The sequence below is a fragment of the Mus pahari genome, chromosome 17 (genome assembly GCF_900095145.1).
Source record: "Mus pahari chromosome 17, PAHARI_EIJ_v1.1, whole genome shotgun sequence".
NCBI classification, from domain to species: Eukaryota; Metazoa; Chordata; class Mammalia; order Rodentia; family Muridae; genus Mus; species Mus pahari.
This window is the reverse complement of record NC_034606.1, coordinates 58655932-58675932: the sequence shown is the minus strand read 5'-3', so window position 1 is coordinate 58675932 and position 20001 is coordinate 58655932.

The following is a 20001-nucleotide window of genomic DNA, read 5'->3' as shown; positions in this document are numbered from 1 at the left end:
GACAAATGCTTTTAAGGTTTTCTTTCCTCTTCTGTGGCCACACAATAACGTGGTTTTGTCTAATTCCCTTGCACTGCCCTATAACCATAATTACCAGATTGACTGCCCTTTAGATTTTTCTATCCCTGAGCTGCTTCATCACAGGAACAGCTGGCCTGCAGTGAATTATCTCTATGCTGTGGACGATTGTTTTTGAAATGTAATATTTTCTTTTAATTAACAATAGTTGTTGTGTTTTATACAAAGATAAGGAGAGAGAATATGTTTGGTGGAGGCGGTGTAGTCAGGTGTGGGGGAAGAGGGTGCCTCCTCGGGCCCATGCTGAGGGATCCCTTCCCCCTGAGGGACCAGCCACAGGAAGGTATAGTATAGAAGAGAGTTTATTCAGGGCATGGGAGAGGAGGTGAGAGGGTCATAGAGACAGAGAATGGCAGGCAGAGGGGAGGAATAGAGGCCATGAGCATGTGGAAGGAGAGGAAATGGGGAGAGAGTGGGGAAGGGATGAGAGAACAGAGCAGGAGCAAGAAGGAAGAGCAAGAGAGCGAGGAGGGGGCAAGCAGCCCCTTTAATAGTGAGTCAGGCACACCTGGCCATTGCCAGGTAACTGTGGGGTGGAGCTTAGACAAAATGCTAACAGTAGTATTAGGGACAAATACAATATCCCTGACTTTGGATTTCCTGATAAACCCATTTCCCAATAACTTCATATTACCACCACTCCTTTGAAAATTCTAGACCCTGACACTAGATCATACTGTTTCAAATGAGGTGTGGGAACAGAATGTATGACTAGTCAAGCATCCAGGCTTACTGTAAATCTCACATCTCTAATTACTGCCCCCCACACTCCATTCCTGTCTTTTAGTATGCCCTACTCTGCAGTATGGACTTGAGTAGACACTTTTTGGCATCACTTTTCAGTTGCAGGAAGTTGTGACATGACGCCTCAAAATAAATGGGTCTTAACCCAGGTCAACTTGGGTCTAGATGAGTTTAACAGCAAAGGAACACCACAAATTTCACCTCTTTTTCTCTGTGATCTTGCAGGCTACCTCGAGTCTATAAATAATATAAATTCAGAGGTCTGACAGCTCTGTTTACACATTTATAAGGTTTTATTGATTACATGATGGAAAAAAACGTGGAGTTGGTCTTCCCTTGTCATTTGCATTCATGAGGTTGAAAGCTTTTGTTTGATCTCCATTCAAGCTCTCTAAAAGCTTGGGAACGACAGACTGAAGCAATTCAAATTTATGCAGAGTTTGACAGTGAGTTAATTACCAGAACTATGCAAAATTAAATTTTGAGAAAACAACTCTGGCATTTTGAATAGTTGTGTGCTGTGAATGTATTTACAGACAAGCATATGCAAGCTATCCGTCAACTGGCTGGCTCATTTTTGATGATGTGTCCACTTAAAAGAAAATATTACATTTCAAAGAATCTTCCAGAGCACAGAGAAAAGAAGATGAATACCCTGTCCTTTACCCTTGAAATGTATGCAGAATCCCACACTAGAGATGACCTCAGAATAACTGAACTCCTCAGCCCTATGTTGCTAAACTAGATACAGACATTAATCCAAACAGTCAGGGTGGTCTCTTCTCAAATATGCACATTCCACACACTGTCATAGACATGCCTCAAGTCAGAACAACCCTTAAAACAGAGGGGAAAAAAACAACTCTCGAATCCATCTCTGCACAGTGATTTCAAACATGCCCCCAAGACGGAGGCCCTAAGCATACACCCTTGTACCAGCTGAAATTATGAGTTTGAGATTCCCATTGTGTCAATATTTTGAATACTGTTAGAGGAGGGGGAATTTCCCAACATATAGTTGCAGAGAGTTGTAGTTTATGTAGTTTCAATATTTTTCTCTTTAGGTAAGTAAGTTCAGCAGGTTCTTTGTTTGTTTGTTTGTTTGTGAAACATCCTATGATAAGAAGGAGAGAGATGCGTGCATGAGTTCCCTAGATATAAAAAGTCACAGTACCTCTATAAGGTGAGTGATGGATGAATGGGCCGGGAAGTACATGTGCGGGAAAGGGCTTGTCTTGTCCAGAGAAAAGTGGATGGCTCTACACCCATGGAAATTACTGGAATAGCAGCTGGACTCAGTGAGTATGAAAAAAATACATGAGGTTGAGAAAACTTGGGAGAGGGGTGTCTGTAGGGACTTGGAGGTTTGGACAGGAGGTAGACTGTATATATGTATGAACTTCTCAAATAATAAATTTAAAATATAAGTCTTAGAAAAAGAAATAACACATCAAAAACAAACTCCTATCTCTTGTACTTGTCTCTTATGGTCCCTTTTATTTATAAGAAAATAAATATCAAACTCCAAAATGAGTGTACAGGAGGCAGTATCCTGTGTCTTTTGTTGTCTTCAATGACTAACATTTTTCCCCATATGGAATTTTATTTGTTTTCAAATTCTCAATATTGTACAAAGAACAATCCAAGCAAGAAACATAAGTGTATTCACTGTGAAAATTAGTAAGTCCATTGAGATACACTGGGGACTCTCAAGGAAATTGGATATTAGTAGTGTGCTCAGGTTTCAGTTGGTCCAAAGGATGAATATGTAGCCCCTTTGCTTCTTTTTCTCACTAGCCACATCTCCCATGGGTTCTCTTTGCCTTGCCTCTACCTCTTTCTTAGATGGACTCTTTAGATTTGGCTTTTGTTGTCCCCCAGTAGTGACTCGAAATCCAGCTCTTGGTGACTGTCCAGTTCTATACAAACGGACTCAATATGCCTGCTCATAATTCCAGGGAAAGAGCATCCAACTTGGGAGATGTTCCCCTTAGCTCCAGTAAGTGGAAAGCAGAGGTGACTTTTGTTAGACAACTGCACGCCAAAGTTAAATTTCCAGCAGATGGCAGGAAGATTCCTTATTGCAGAGCAATGCGCTGACATGAGGGCAGTGACAACTTATTGCCAAGAAGTTAATAACTGCAAAGCTAAGTGGGTTCTGTAAAAGGCGAGAGATTTATAGGTTGATAGGAAGCAGCTCCCAACCTCAGTTTAACTCATTGCTCAGATGTTCTAGCCCTCCAGATAAAATATGCAGGGCCCTATTAGCAACTGCAGAATGAATGATTGTAAAGGTAACTCCTAGAATATGTAGGTCAAAAAGGCTATATAGTCAGTATGCATGAAAGGTGAATTTGACAAATATCAGTGTGATGGCTAAATAGTGCTTTGCCAATGAGTGAAGAAACAAGCAGTAATCTCTACTAACCTGGACCCCAGGGAGTGCCCAGAGACTGTGCCACCAACCAGGCAGCATACATCGGCTGCTCTGAGGCCCCTGGCACTTATATAGCAGAGGACTTCCTGTTCTGACCTCAGTGGAGGAAGATGTGTTTAATACCCTAGAGACTTGATATCCCAGGGAAGGGGGAGACTTGGTGGAGAGCAGAGTGCCCTGGACTGGGCTCAATGGGCCCTCCTCAATCCATGGGAATCAGAGTCTCGGACAGATGGCCATGGATTCAGATGGGAATTGACATACGGACCCGACACGAGAGAGCATGTAGAATCTAAGTGTATTTGCTCAAATCGAGCATCAAACGTTTTATACAGAAGAACAAACAAGAAAAGCCAGGCAGGACACATCCACAGAGTTACAGTGACACAAAACAAAGGATTGTATACATCAAAAGATGGTAGGGGACTAGGCATCTTAAGAAGGAAGCCAGGTGAAAAGCTAGCCAATTGTTAAACCTTGCCACCAGGGGTTCCCAGTAAATGCTTGATTATGCTATTCCTTTGGGCCTAGTGAAAAAAAAACTGTTTCAGGGAGATTCCCTAACTCTTTCATTTAAAACCCACCTTTTCACCAGGCCAATGTGTATTCCCTATCCTAAGTAATCACTCTGCAGACTAGCCCTGAGCTATTCTAGCTCTGTTCTTTGTAATGCCTGATTAGTTTCACCTGGTCTCTACTAGAAGTAAATTTGAATGTTAATGAATAGGTAACCTTCTCACTGAATCCTACTGAATTGCAAACTCATTGGCTTCAAGGATTTTCTAGACCATTGGAACACTGGTGGAGGCTCACCTATGATAAAATTCAATCTTTAAAGGCACTTATAACACTGAAAGAGAGCATACACCATACTAACATGGGGATAGGGTTTGAGTATATGGGTTATTGGAATGCCAAGGTTCCAGGAGGCTGAGTTTCCTTGAAACTCTTTGCCTTGTGAGTGCTTCCAGGCCTCTGGCCTGTCAAATGGACTTCACTGGAGTGGGTGTGGCAGCAGAGCACCCTCTCAGAGGCAAGGTGGAGGAGGAATAGGATGAGGACTGGGAGGGAGTATATAAATGGAATGTAAATAAATAATATACTTTTAAAAAATAATAATATTTTAGGGTTTTCTCTTTCTATTTCTCTGTCATTGAAAATAGATTTTTTTTCATATAACAACTTCTGATTACAGTTTCCCTTCCCCCATCTCCTCCATTAACCTCCCCATCTCCCCTGCTCTCCAAATTCATACCATTTCTATCTCCCTTCGAAAACAAAAACAAGCTTTTTGCCACTACTGCACTAGCACATCTTGAAAGAAGGTCACCATCGTAGATGGAAGGTCTTTCTGCCGTGTTGGTGCTTACCCTTCTCCTTTGGTAGCATGCAGAGTCCCTTCCACTACCATGAACACTAACCCTTAGGAGTGAAGGCTCTAGGGAGGAACCAGCTTGACTTCTCTGTGTTCAGTGAGTTTTTCGGGTGTTGTCTTCAGCAATAGGGCCTCACCATCAGCTCGCAGAGAACCATCAATAGCCTTGGCAATAACTGGTGTTCTTTGGAGGTTCCCAGGGGGACCCTTTGGCCAAAACCTCAATTAGATGTAACCCATTTCTGGTAATAGGAGCTTCATTTGGTGATGAGAGATGTCCAACTGGGGCTATTTAATAATTTCACTAAGATAGCCTTCATACATGTATATATTATAGGAAGCAGCTATTGAATTGGGTTTCTATAGGACCCCTCAAATGGTCCTTTGTTTTAGCTGTCCTCCCTCGTACATCCTTCCTCTCCCCTGCCCCCTCCTCCTCCTTATTTGATCCTTACATTTCAGTCCAGCATCCTACCATCTATCCTATTCGTAACCCTCAAGATATCTATTCTATTTAGCTCACCTCAGGAAGAGGAAAACAATGTTTTTAAAACCAGGACTGTTTGAATACTGTTTAGAGATGAAATACTTTGGAAATTGAAATTTGGAGATGGAACAAGAGCTTGAAGAAACCCACACAGGCATCTGGAGTCACAGTTTTTTAATGTGCAGTTCCTCCGGAGACTCTCAAAGCCCAAGAGAAAGAAAGAACTCCTTATGTGATTTCTCTTGGTCCCTCTCTATTACATAATCTCTGCTCTGTAAACCCAAAACTGACGTTATAACAATGTGTTCTTAAGCTAGGACATTTCACCCACGTTCCAGAGACTTAACCATTTATTTAAACAAAGCTTTTAGGTTTATTCATGTGTTTGTTTGTTTCAAGTGTTTCACCTGTGTGTATGTATACCATGTGCCTACCTGGTACCCACAGAGGTCAGATGAGGGCATCGGAACCCTTGAAACTAGAGTTATGGATGGTTGTGAGTCATCTTGTGGGAGCTGTAAACTAAACCCAGGTCCTCTAAAATAAAACAAGCGCTCATAACCATGGGGCCATCTCTGCGGTCCCTGCCTTAACCACTTCTTATCTTTGCTTGACTAAAATGTTTTACGACTCATATCACCAGACTTACAAACCAACTTCAGTAGGAGCTCCGAGAGATTTGCAGGCAACCACCTACAGATGCAAAGTGCTGCCTAGCTCTGTGAACACGCCCATTCTCATCTGCATGAGCTGTGAATTATGTGCCAAGAAAGAGTCGGGATTTGTGTGGCCAAATGTCTTTCTGCTGGTTATGCTTGCTCTTGTCATTACAGGATGAGATTTAACATGAAAATAGACTGGTGCACACGATGGAGAGAAATCTGCTCTGTGTTTGACTACTAAGTCGAGTCTCTCCGAGAGTCTAAACAGTATAGAGTGTAGAGACTTTCAATGAACTTAGTAATTATTCACACCTGTCATTCAGTAAATATTTGTTGAATATTTTCAAGCCAACCTTGACCTAAGACAGTGAAGAATCAAGCAAAGTCTCTCTTCTCAATTTGCTGATAATCCCTTAAGTGAGACAAGCAGGTGACTGGGAGAGCAAATGCTTTCTTACAGACCATCCACGGGTGATGCTCCCACATGATAGGTAGGCACACAGAATCTTGAGGGTTACGAAGTGGCTGGAGAGGTGCTTCAGTGGGTAAGAGCGCTTACTGCTCTTAAAGAGGACCAGGGCCTAGTTCCCTGCCTCCTCAAAGGCAGCTCACAGCTGCCTGCAGCTCCAATTCCAGGGACTCTGATGGCGTTTCAGGCACCAGGCATGCACACGGTGCTCAGGCATACGTGAGGGCACTCACACACACACATAAAATAAAAATCAGTAGATCCTTATTTAAGAAAAGAGAAGGACTCAAGAATTGGAAAAAACTTACTTGGACGATGTGAAAGAGCTAGAAGGAATGGCGTCAACAAATGTGTGAGGGAGTGAGCCTGAGATATACTCTAGGATCTTAAATAACTGAGAAAGATAAGGATGACAGGACTCGTCATCAAGGCATGAGGCAAGGTAAAGCCGTCCTCACCGAAGTGATATGTCCGCAAGTCATTCACCGTGATAATGAAACCAATACTGAAGGATTGTACCAGAGAAGTGGGATTGTTGCTATGGCTAACTATGACAGTCTGGTTTGGAAGCCTTTGCAACGGATTCGTGGGAGGGATTTGGAAAATGTTTGGAGACGTGGGATGGAGGAGCTGTGTGGGCAGCAAGGAGAGTTCAAAGGGAAATTTTGATGTGAGCTTAGAGGATCAGCATCCTGCAAGAATGGGCGGTACAGGCTGCATGGGGGCGGGGCGGGGGCAGGGCTTCGGCTGGACAGGAAGCTTAGACGGGAGCTGGCTAGAATCCAGCTGTGTAATCCTCTATGTAAAGGGCTTCCTATGTTTTGTCCATGCTCTGAATTTTGGGCCGAAGTTTAAAGACGATGGACTGATCCATTATGTAGAGGTGATTTCAAGGCATCCCAACATTCAAACTGTGGCACAGGTACTGGGAATAAAATGTAGAGTGAGAGGATCCAAAATTGCTTCTTTAGAGTCCAGGACTCAGGCTAAACTGGTACTTCTGGCTTTGATGCAGAAAAGAATATCAGACATAACCAGTATGAAGCAGAATCAGCTATATATCCCGAGCCTGTTAGAGCTCCTGTCAGGATACCACATGCTCTGAATGCCAGACATAGAGATGCAGGGTTTTATAACTTTCATGCTTGGTTTTGGTCTTGTTTTTGTCAGAAAACAAAAACAAAAACAAAAACCCTCCCTTGCTTTTCCTCTGTCCTTCACAGGTACTTGCAAGCATATAATGTACATATAAATAAACACACATATATATACACACACACACACACACAGAGAGAGAGAGAGAGAGAGAGAGAGAGAAGAAATACACATAAATAAAAATTTAAAAAATGCTTTAACACGAGAGATAACAGGAAAAAAATGAGCCATCTTTAATTTTAAATGCCATGTAATACAGAATTGTCCTCCCAACCTTCCTGAGACAGTTTGCCAAGCAGCAGTATAAAGCAAACCCTGATAAAGGACAGAAAAGGCTAATACTCCAAGAGTCAAAATACCTATGGGATTTAGGTGTGCAAATTGCCTGTGAGCTGGAAGAGCCTTTGTTTTCTACCTGTCAGGAAAGATCCTCTCAGGAGTGTATAAATGAGACTTTTACATCATTTGTTTAGCGGTTTAGAGCTCTACCTAATCCATTTCCATGTGATAGCTTTGAGGTGTCTTTCTCTAGTTTTTTTGATCGGAATTTGAAACGCCGAGAACAATTTGTGGGAGCCAGGATCAGACAAAGAATGGCAATGTGGTGTTACTGTAGAATGCTAATGCTTAGGAGGAACCTATTATGTTCCTGTCATTCAAAATAAGCTGAGGCACCAAGTGCTTTCACATGTGGATTATCTCCATCATCACAGATGCAAGCATGTGGATGTTGTCTCGGTACCAGAGCCTCCACAGGCAGGGGTTCCCATCACTCTTTGTGGATAAGCAATGCACACATTAGAAAGGAGAAACCTCACTTCTTTATATATAATTCATGGCTAAGAAGATAAAAGTGAAGAATGATATTTTAGTTTCTTTCTGATTTAACTAAGAATAAATACCATTTTATATCATTTGGGAGATGCTATGAATTTATTCACTCAAAACTATGAACTCTGTACTGGCTAGCTTTGTGTCAACTTGACACAGCTGGAGTTATCACAGAGAAAGGAGCTTTAGTTGGGGAAATGCCCCCATGAGATCCAGCTGTGGGGCATTTCCTCAATTAGTGATCAAGGGGGAGAGGCCCCTTGTGGGTGGGACCATCTCTGGGCTGGTAGTCTTGGATTCTGTAAGAAAGCAGGTTGAGCAAGCCAGGGGAAGCAAGCCAGTAAAGAACATCCCTCCATGGCTTCTGCATCAGCTCTTGCTTTCCAGTCCTGCTTGAGTTCCAGTCCTGCATCCTTTGGTGATCAAAAGCAGTATGGAAATGTAAGCCAAATGAACCCTTTCCTCCCCAACTTGCTTCTTGGTCATGATGTTTGTGCAGGAATAGAAACCCTGACTAAGACAAACTCTTAAATAAAAAAAGTATATATTATTTTTCTGTCCAGGGATCTAATATAAAGTCTGTGTGTCACTCTACTTATAAGTCCAAATGAATATTCATTCTACTCTATGACTATCTTAATGGTTATTATTCATTTAAAGAAAAAAACCAGAATTTTATTGAAAATAAATGTTATTAGTGATAACCCACGCAAAAATATTTTGCAAATTCTGTTTGTCATTGTCATGATTCCTAAAAATCCTGAATAAGAAGGCTAGTTGAAGACAGAGGTGACTATGAATAGTAAGTACTACTGTCTACTGTGTTAGATACAACAGTTCTCATGATAAGTAAATGATATTACAAGATCTGTAATAACTCTATGTACCAACAATTGTGAGCGAAAGGATGCTCAGGTAGGTGGTAAATGTTATTTCTTGGTGTTTTTGAGGGTGCTTATAGAGAATATTGACATTTGAATCAGTAAACTGAATATAGAAATTGAGCCTCACCTATATGAATGAGTCAACTACATTGAAGGCTCACAGAAAGCAAAATAACAGGGTGAATTGGATCTCTCCTTATGCTAGAGCACGTACTTTTCCTGCTTACAGATATCAGGATACCCGGCTCTCGGACCTTCAAACTCACACCTCTGGTTTCTTTGTTTCTCGGGATTTGTACTTTGACTGCGTCTGCACCACCAGCTTTCTTGAACCTCCAATTCAAAGCAAGAAATTTGCCTTCATAATCACCGGAGATAATTAATTTAAAAGAATCTATACAATCTGTGCCTACCTACCCACATACCCTTTCCCGTACTATTTCTGTTTTCTGAAAAACTCTAATACAGGTGTTGGTGTTGAGAACAGTTCCAGAGGAAGAGAATTACAAGGATGAACTTCTGGATTAATGTTGGGGCTTTTTTGTATTGTATCTCTCTAGTTTGATTAGATTTAAGCAAATGCCGATGACTCCATACTTGATAGAAAGAGATCTCTTGTAGTCTAAAACCATTAACTCTTTATACATTTATAAAACACACCGCATGGTTCTAACCAACCATCTTTTAAAATTGTGATGCAGTTATATTCGTTCTTCATTCCTAATGTCTAAGGAAGAGTGGGGGAAAAATGTATTCAGGATTTTGATTCTGAGCTCAAGTGCTGGGAAATTATTCCGAAAGCCTGTGGACATGGCCTGAGCGTGAGCTGTATTTCCTGTAGCTCCAATGCTGATGTCAATGGAAATCAGTCTCAAGCCCCTTTCCTGCTATATAGAGTGAGTTGCAATGAAAGGGAAAGTGCTGACCTTGAAGGGTACACAGAGTTAAACAGAGCATTCACAGCGGAAGAATGAGCTCCTAGGTTTCAAGATGGAAACGTAGTGGGAAATCCTGCTGGTGGTGGAGACATGGTATCCCTAAGTTGTGGTAGGTCTTCTTTGTTAACAGAGGAGATCTTGCTTTTCCAAGCCGGAAGTAGTCTCACCGTCCCTTGGAACACTAACATGACTGAAGTGGAAATTTCTAGTTTCTTTAACAACTCGGTTGTGTCAGGTGATTTTTTTTTTCCGGAAGCTGTCTTGTGGGAGGGCACGTGATGTTTTGCTGGAAACAGACACTTGAGAGGACACTTGACGTTTAGAAAGGCTATAAATGGAAACCCACAAACAGTAAGTGGATTCTCTTGCACTGCTACCCCATGCAATGCTCCACTGGTCTTTGCTAGACTTCGTTGGTCTTTACTTCATTGACAGAAACATGCCCAAGAACTTCTCATGGTATTCCGGCTAATCCTGGGCCCTTCCGACTTGTGCCAATTTGGTGGGGTCTTGCTGTTTCTGCTGGATCATGTCACCACCACTGGTTTGTGTTTGGTGTTTACTATTGAACTGGAATGCTGTTACCCTGACAACGAAGAGTGGAGTCATCCCCAAGGAACTACTTCCAAACAGGTCCACAACACCCTTTTCCTATTAAGCTCTTTTTCCCTACTTCTGGTTGGTTGATTAGACAGGAGGATGAAGGGTTTAAGAACCCTAAATAAAGTAGATTTTGAAAAAAATTCTAAGCCTACACATGTCTTCCCTCTAATGGCAGTCAATGAATGGTAGCAGCCCCTCCACCAACAGTGACATAATGCTTTTCATCACATCTAATGCTATAACTCAACAGCAGACCCAGCAGACCCCTTTGGGATCTATGGACAAGAGTGGCGTAGAATGACCCATGAAGAAGTGTGCTACACTCTCAAAGAACACTCTCAAACTACACTTTCTTAAGTCTTCTAATTCAAACCGGAAGAAATTCAGAGAACATGTGTGGAAATGGATGCTTAGTGTATGAGAAATAGTAGAAGGATCAGGTCAAATTTATTGATATGCCGCCACTAAGGAGAGATTGTACACTTAAGCTTTCAGCATGAGGAATTCAGCATGTTTGTTTAGTTGGTTGACTGAAACACAGACCAAAATCAGTCCACCCTTTCTGCTGGAAGAGTACAATCCCATATATAATATACCTTTGAAACTGCATCCTCTACAGGACTGTATTACATCATGTCTCTGCAAATATAAAACATATTGTTTTGCTTTATGTTAGATAATAGTGACCATGCTTCCTCAGAGATGTTTATAATGATGTTACTCAGAATTTTCTCCTCCATTTGGTGATGGAAAAGCTAATTTAAAAATAAACTGTTGTCTGGTACTGCAACAGTAACAGAACTGTTTTGATTTCTGGGGTTGGGATTTTCCTTTTATTCCAATGGAGTAAGATAGACATCTCTATGAGTTTGTTTACATGACTGCAGAACCTGGGAAAGCTGTTGCTGCTGTTGATATTATATATATTATATTATATTACTAGTTGTCATATATATTATATATATGTATATATACACATGTATATATATATATATATATATATATATATATATATATATATTGTGTGTGTGTGTGTGTGTGTGTGTGTGTGTGNGTGTGTGTGAGAGAGAGAGAGAGAGAGAGAGAGAGAGAGAGAGAGAGAGATTCATACAACAGTAAGGACACCTTCAAGTACCCTTCAACAGCTCTGTGATGCTTTTCAGTATAGGACAAAGTTTCCCACAAGAGTTGCAGCAATGCAAAGAAAATGCTTGGTTTTTGGGTTAATATTCAGATACCAAATCAAGATTAGAAGAGGAAGTGTCATGGGTGACAGAGCTAAAACAGCAATAGAAATGGTCTAACTTGTGCAAACCTATGCCACTAGCTAGATAAATACTTTCTCTGGGAGTAAAATAGAGGTGGTGCCTGCTGAACTCCTTATGTCTGTGATTTCATGTGTGCAGGTACGCACCATGCACACGTGTCTGGAGGATGTTATAAACAATTTAGTATGATGATCTGGGATTTATATTTTTATTTTTATTTTCCCATTCCAGTTGGGAAAATCAGAAACAAAGTAACTTGGGAACTAGCTATGGATAGACATCCCTAAATGGAAAAAAATTCAGGTTATTTAAGTCCCAAATGACTGCTCAGAAGGCAACCTCGCCATAGGGGTATTTTCATAAGTAATTGGATAGAATGACCAGTTCTATAGATGGCAGTCAACCTCCCCAGCAATACTTGATGTCAAGCAGTATGTCTATGAACTAAGTGATCAACCATAGTGGGAGGGAGGGAGGGAGGGAGGGAGGGTGTACTACTTTCCCAAGAGTAGACCTGGCTGGGCCTCTAATCTTCTAGGGATATAAAGCAATAACAATGAGCTGCATGCATAGCATCGTTCCCTCAGGAGAATCAGTTACTTAGGTGTTTACAGTGACTTCATTTATCATGGGAGAGACGGTGTTTTGTGTTTATTGGAATAAGAACTGAATATGGATCCGCCTTCCCTGAATGCATTGTTTATGCCAAAACTAGAGTCTGTGGACTTACTAAATGCTTTATCTACTATAATGGTGTTCCATACAACATTGCTTCTGACCAAGAACTTACTTTACAAAAACAAAACAAAACAACCCCAAAAACAAAAAATAAAAACCATGGAGATGGGCCAAAGCTCACAGTATTCATGGGGTTACCATATGTGCCACCACTCGAGGCAGTTAGCTGACAGAACAGTGAAATAGATTTTTGAAGACTCAGTTACAATGCCATATGGCTGACAACACCTTGAAGGACTGTAGCAAGCTATTCCAAAAGGCTCCAGATGCTAGAATCAGCACACAGTCTGGGTTGATCCTTCCCTAACATCTTCTGCCAGACTCAGGAAGCAAGGACGGACATAGGAGTGGCAGTATCCATGACTTCCACTCTGCCCCTACTTTCCTGTTCCTGGGGTACTTTTCTCATCTTGTGTAAAGTTCTTCACTCCAGGAAAAAAAGGAAAACTGGAGAATAATTCCTTCAAACTGAAAGTTAATGCTTTCATCTGGCTGTTTGAGGCTCTTTTTTTCTTTCTCAGCAGAGACCTTTGTGATGGCTAGTCTTGGTTGTCAACTTGACTACATCTGGAATTAACTACGACACAAATGATTGGGAGGATTCTTTTTCCTAATTAAATCATTTGAGATGGGAAGAACCACTTCCAATCTGGAGCTCCGAGGTGGGAAGAGTGGCCTCTAATCTGGGTCCCACCTTCTGCTGGCGGTCTATATAAAGGGCTTTCACTCTGTCTGCTAACTCTTACCCTTGCTGGGAAGTTCATTTCTGCACAAGCATTAGGGTCTACTTCTTTGGAATTCCAGTATATACGGAAGTTCCTCTGAGACATTTGGCTTTGTGGAGCTTGCATTGGTAGACAGCTATTGTTGGATGAGGTGGACCACAGCATGCACACGTGCACACACACACACACACACACACACACACACACACACACATGTGTATATGTGTATGTGTTTTATATATAGATGTATATGTATGTATATATTAATATGTATATTAATGTACATAGATGTGTATATACATATATTCACATACATATACACATGCATATATATAGAGAGGGAGAGCTTATAGTCTCTAGAGGAACAAAACATGTATATGTGCATATATGTGTATATATATATATATATATATATATATATATATATGCAGACATACATATACATGTATATATACATATACTGGTATGCATGTACATACACAAAGCTTCATTCCTCTAGAGACTATAAGTTATGTTCCTCTAGAGACCATAGTTAAGTTCCTCTAGAAAATACTGACCAGTACAGCAGTCATAGTGTTAGTGGGGTGATTGAACCATACCATCAAGAGGAATTTACATCGCTATCTCATAAAGGCCACCAAAAAATATATTGGGCAGCTCATGGCATCACACTTTGAGATTAAGGTCCTTGGGGCTACAATGGCTCACACAAGTTGGACAAACAATGACTATTCTGGAAGACAAGGCATATAAACAATTATAGCCAACTTGGGTGGTCACTGAAAGCAAAGAGAAGCAAGGTATATAATGGTACAAATACTAGTCTGTACTAGTAACTGAGCAAGTGGCTATTGATGCCAGCATTGTTGTCCTGTTTATGGATTATATTGTTATGAAGTGGATATTAGCCATAAAGTACAAGATACCTATCCACAGACCCAAAGAAGCCAAATAGCAAGGAGTTCCCAAGGGAGGGTGGTTGAATCTTTCTCAGAAGGGGAAATAAAATAGATAATGGAGGTGGAGGTAGGGAGAGCACTTGGTGAGAGAGGGGATGGGGAAGAATGCAGGGCGGGGTACAGGAGATTAGGTATAGGGAGAGCAATGGGGAGAGAAGAAATCACAAAACTGCAGGGGCAGGCATCTCTACTACATGCCAGAGACCTGGGACCAGGGGTGGCAAGAGGCTCCAAGGTGTCTATGGGAGTGACTCTAGCTAAGCCTCCTAGCAGTGGGGGATATGGATCCTGAAGTGACCATTTCCTGAAGCTAGGCAGGACTCACATTGGATAGATAAGGACAGCAACCTACCCACCAATCCTTTCCCCCAAAATGTGTCCCATCTACAAGATGTGCAAAGATGAAGAGCAGAGACAGGGGGAATGGCCAACCAATAACTGGCACAAATTGAGACCCATCTCCAGGGCAAGAACCAGTTCTGTCTTCTGAGGGGCTCTGCCCAGCAACCAAAGGAAACAGATACTGAGACCCACAACCAAACATTAGATGAGTTCAGGGAGTCTTGTGGAAGAGTTGGGGGGAAGACCGAAGGACTCCAAGAGCACAGGGACTACACAGGAAGACCAACAGAGTCAACTAACCTGGATGCTTGAGAATCCCAGAGACTGAAAGACCAATCAAAGAGTGAGCATGGGCTAGACCTAAGCCCTACACATATATGAAGCAGATGTGCAGCTTGGTCTTCATGCAGGTGCCTCAAAATTGGAGCAGGCACTATCCCTGTATCTGTTTCTTGCCTGTGGATTTCATTCCCCTAGTTGACCCTTGTTGTCTGGCCTCAGTGGGAGAGGATGTGACTAGTTCTTCAGTTACTTGATGTAAAAAAGGTGGGAAATTCCTGGTGGATGGGGAGGGGTTCCTCCTTCTCAGAGGAGAATGAGAGTGAGGATTGGGAGGAGGATTAGTGTGAGAGTATTGGGAGGAGAAGGCTGACAATGGGATATAAAGTGAATAAATAAATAATTTTTTTTAAAAAGATGTGTCTATGGGTGTCATTGACTGGGGGTAGACTTGTGATGATTATTTTATGTGACAACTTGGCTATATACCTATAAGAGTGTTTCTAAAACACATTAACTTTTGACTCAGTAGAGGAAGAGGTCACTGTCATCAAAGACAGTAGGCAGCATCCAATCTGATGATAATCCATGGAGCCCAAACTGCTAGAAGAGAGGGGAGGTGTGGAGGAATGTGTTCTTTATGCTTTAGCCTCTGATCTCATTTATTAGTATTCCTGACTCTTGGGCTTTCAGCCTTAGACTAAGATTATGCTATCAGCTCTCCTAGATCTCAAGCCTTTGGCTTGAGATGGAACTATACTATATCCCTTAGTGGTCCTTTAGCTAGCAGACAGTGGAGCTTCTTAGCATCCTAACCTAAACCTTTCACATATGTGTTTGTTGTCTATCTCATCATGTGCTAAAATACACAGCCAGAACCAACTTGAAGGAAGAAAAGTTTACTGCAGCTCGCAGTCGAAGGGGATACAGTCTGCCATGGGAGAAAGGCATGGAGGCAGATGCTTGAAGCAGATGGCCACACTTCATCCACACAGAGAGCACTTCATCCACTGCTGGTGCTCAGCTTGCTCTCTCCTTCTTATCCAGTCCAGGATTTCAGTCCATAGAATAGTGCTGCTCATAGATAGAACAGACCTTCCCAGCTCAACTGAGCCAATCTGAGGAACTCCATCCCAGGCATGCCCAGAGTTATGTATCTCTGGTGATTCATGGTGGTATTAAGTTGACAAACAGTATTAAGCATCACAACATAGACTGATCTGCCTTTACAAAATTAACCTAGTTCAACCAAGATGGCTGTTTATATGGTTGCACAATGCCACATACATATATGCACATACATGTAAATGCAGAAGAGAGAAATGATAGATAGAAGTGAAATAGATAGATAGGTAGATAGATAGATAGGCAGGCATATAGATGATAGATAGGTAGATAGATAGCTGGATGATAAATAGAAGATAGGTAGGTAGGTAGGTAGGTAGGTAGGTAGGTAGATAGATAGATGATGGATGGATGGTAGGATGGATGGATGGATAGATGGATGGATGGATGGATGGATGGATGGATAGATAGATGTGAAAGGTATTTGGTTTAACCTATCTTTTTCCATAAAAATATTGACCAACTAGGTATTGTGGCACATGCCTGTAACTCTAGCAGTGAAGAAGCTAAATAAAACAGAAGGATTATGAATTCAGGTAAGATGGTACTTCAAATCAAACAATAGAAAAACAATTGAACCATTTTCAAGATTTCTTTTTTAGGTTTAGGGGACAGAAGTAAGCTAGTCTGTGGAGCATGAATTAAACCATTAAAAATCTTGGTGGGGGTTTTAAAAAATATTACAAAGTTTATAGGACTCTTTGCCATTTCTGCTTCTGTAAACAGCATGGCTAAGGTTAATAACTGCATGGTCATGCAAATATTTTAGCGATTGAAAATGAATACAATGAGGAGTGCAGGTAAGTTAATAAAACAGAATGCAATGTGTCAAATCATTTAAAACCTTAATAACATGTTGTCTTATGAGGTATGCCTTCATTGTCAGAAATATTGGATTTCATAGCAAAGAAATTGATTAACAATAGCTATATTTTATCTCTATATCAAAAAAGAACAATGACTTTATGATTTTTGTTGGTTTGCTTGTTTGACTTCAGCACAAGTTCTAATATTGTACTTTTATTTCTGGGCCAAGACTAGCTGTCTGTCTGTCTACATCATTGGCAATATCCCATTCAGCCTTTCCTTCTAGAATGCTCCTGGTCTCTTGGAGTTCTCCCACCTGGCACTGATTTTGTACCCTGGCATTGTCTCCTGTCTGGGATACTCACTTGCTTCAACCTGGAGAATTTCTACATATCCTTAATTACATCATTTAGATCACATACATAGTACATCTTATGTGTTTCTAAGCATCTGCACACCTTGCTTCTTTGTTCTCCCAGGACACTCAGTTTCTAACTTTATCATAGCATGTATCCTATCGCATTGTAATAACCAGTTTCTCTGATCACAACACTCAAAGCATCTCCATCAATGAATAGAACCCTTTGCTGTATGAATGATCTTGAGAAAGAATAATAACGAGCCACTCTGTTACATTATATATGTGTATCACACACACACACACACACACACACACACACACACACACACATACTTAAACTTTATAGCCTCCAGGGAAATTGTCACCATTCATCTGTTAAAGATGAGAAAATTCATCTGGAGAAGGTCAGCGCTACAACTCTGAACTTAAGCATCCTTCCCAAGCATACATGCTAAATGTTAGGTTTCCAGAGTGGGTCTGTTAGGAAGTCAGCGGTGCCTTTAAGGGGTGTGTCTTGATGGGATGTCTGTCAATCATTGGAAGTGTGCCCTTGAGTGAGATCCCTTTGCCTAAGACTCCTCCTCAGTCTCCTTTGGCTTCTCACCATGCCATGAGATGTGTAGTTTTGCTTAACACAGGCTCTAACCGTGATGTACATATTTGCGGCAGGCATGGGCCTACAAGACTCACTGATCATGGACTGGAATCTTCAAAACTTTGAGACAAAATAAATGGTTTTAGTCCTTCATTTATAAGCTGCCTTCGGTACTCTGTTATAGTGACAGAAAGCTGGCTACCTCAGCAAGTACATACTAAATGACTTGCTGCTGCTCACAGAAGGGCCACCATCAGTGACCAAACTACTTACTCACTCCCTCTCTGTGTTAAAAGTCTTCAGAGTAAGCAGCTACATAAGCAAGATAATACATTCAGTTCTTTTGTCTCTAGACCATATCAGGGAACAGCAGGCATTTGATTAACATTCTTGAATCAATGGAAAGATAAATGAGTAAATGAATGCACAGACCCTATACACTTCATGGTCCATAAGAGATGTTCTCTGAAATCTATGTAGATGCATAGACTTTTGGGAAACCCATCATATCTTAAATAGATTAGAGTGTTTTTCTGGAAGAGAGCCTAGGTGAATACTCTTGCCCAGTTTATTTTTAATTTATACCGTATTTTTACAGCAGGCGTGTCTAAGATGAAGCATGACCCCCTGCAAAGAATGGCATCCGGCATGCATGCTACATATCTCTGGTGAAGTGACTTCCACTGCTCAGCCACTGCTATCTCAAAACCATGGGCCCACCCAAGGAAAGAGACGTTGGAGTCTGTCCAAAGAAGCACAATGAAAATGATGAACGGGTTGAAAAACCGTCTTCCCGAAGAAAGGTCACAGTAACTGGGCCCACATAGTATGGAAATATGAAAAGGCAAACCTACCAACGTGCTGCAGGAATGTGACGAGGCAGAGGTGAGCAGCTGGTTTTAATTCTTAGTTATGATGGTGAAAGTCCAGGATAATTAATTTCAAATGGAGCATAGAAGCTTTAGGTTAGTCCCTGTAAAGTCCTTACAACACAATAGAATTCATTAACCCGAAACGCTATGGGATTTCTGTCTTTGGAAAGGTTTTGTGAGTCAACAGCAGAGAAATGCACTTTGCCAGGCCAGGCTGCAGATGGAATGGAAATGTGGTTAGAAAAAATAGGCAGGGCTGAGGCTCGGGCCTTCATGTTCCTCACTTTGGAAATGAAATTATCTCCAGCAAACTTGGCTTTTAGGAAAAGCCTTATCCCCACCCCCTGTCTCTTTTTATGCTTTTTCCTATCGTTTTGAAAATGCAAGATCCAAGTTCTTTTAAGAACATTATTTTGGAAGAAAAAAAAAAAAGAACTTCTCAACTATTTGGTGCAATACTTATTTTTGGCAGGGAATGTTATAGAGTCACAAGCAATTGGAGCAATGATTTATGAACAATTACTAGAGGATGACAAACCAACAATGTGAAAGAGGAGGGTGTTGGGAATTATGAAAACACTCAGGACCCACAGCGCAGCTAGTCTGCCTGTCTGTGTTCTTTATCTCTGGACAGCAGCACTGGCGTGGGCAGCATGGCAGTTTATACTGCTCACGGCAAGCACCCAGGCCTCTTCTGTCTCTCTCTGCAGGCACAAGGCCTGTGAGCTGGGACTGACAATACTGTTTCTCATCTTGCGGAGCCACGTGAGAACGTTAGGCTTGAGCCATGTTTTTATTATATCGTATTACCCATGCATTGCTCTAATACAGTATTAATATGATACAGATGTATTAATGCATTGTGGCATCGCAGATATTGAAGTATAAGGGCACAGAGACTTATGTGGGAAGTCTTTTCAAGGTCTGTGGAGACTTCTTCCATGGTCCAAAAGAAAGGAATTCCCAGAGGGAAGCCCACTCACCATAAAGCGACCGCACTGTCTAGACGGCCTAAATTGGTGGTATGGGAAGAATGTTGAGAGCTCATAATTAAATCAAAATACCCTCTACCTGCCATTTGGATCACAAGCAGAAACAAAAGTAGTATTAATTGCAAATGCCAGCAATCCAAAAATGTGATTAATTTTTTTTAAATGCTACTTTCCCCCCCGAAGACAGTTTTCTTCAATTCACATATCTTTTGGTAGAAAAATAAATTCAGGAAGGTTCTTCATCAGACAAGGAATTCTTTGTTCCACTGGCTACT